This window comes from Phalaenopsis equestris, unplaced genomic scaffold, assembly GCF_001263595.1.
Source record: "Phalaenopsis equestris unplaced genomic scaffold, ASM126359v1 Scaffold233806, whole genome shotgun sequence".
In the NCBI taxonomy this organism is placed as follows: Eukaryota; Viridiplantae; Streptophyta; class Magnoliopsida; order Asparagales; family Orchidaceae; genus Phalaenopsis; species Phalaenopsis equestris.
The window spans coordinates 208574-208987 of record NW_018251738.1 but is presented as its reverse complement, the minus strand read 5'-3'; positions in this window follow the sequence as shown (position 1 = coordinate 208987).

The window sequence follows — 414 nt, the reverse complement described above, 5'->3', positions numbered from 1 at the left end:
AATCTCAATTGATCCATGATTTGAGCCCAATTTTGATTTGGGTCAAAACCCCAATTTTGACCATATGACTGGATCTCACCAAATTGAACCCATGACCTTGTCAATTGGCCCAAATTGATGTTGAAAATCTTAATAACATTCATATACATCAAAATAAACCATAAATTGACCTTTATTAAGTTTCAAATCCATTTGATATTTGCCTAAATCCAAAATTCCCAAATTTAGCCCCAAATTGGCTAAGTCCCCAAATTTCACCCAATTGATTGCCTTAACCTCCAAATTGGCATCCAATTCATGTTGAAAACTCTTCATGAGGTCCCTATTGACCATTTATAATAATCAATTTGGACCTAGCCCAAGGCTAACCCAAGATAGACCCAAGCCTAGCCCAACATGACCAAATTGATTAAA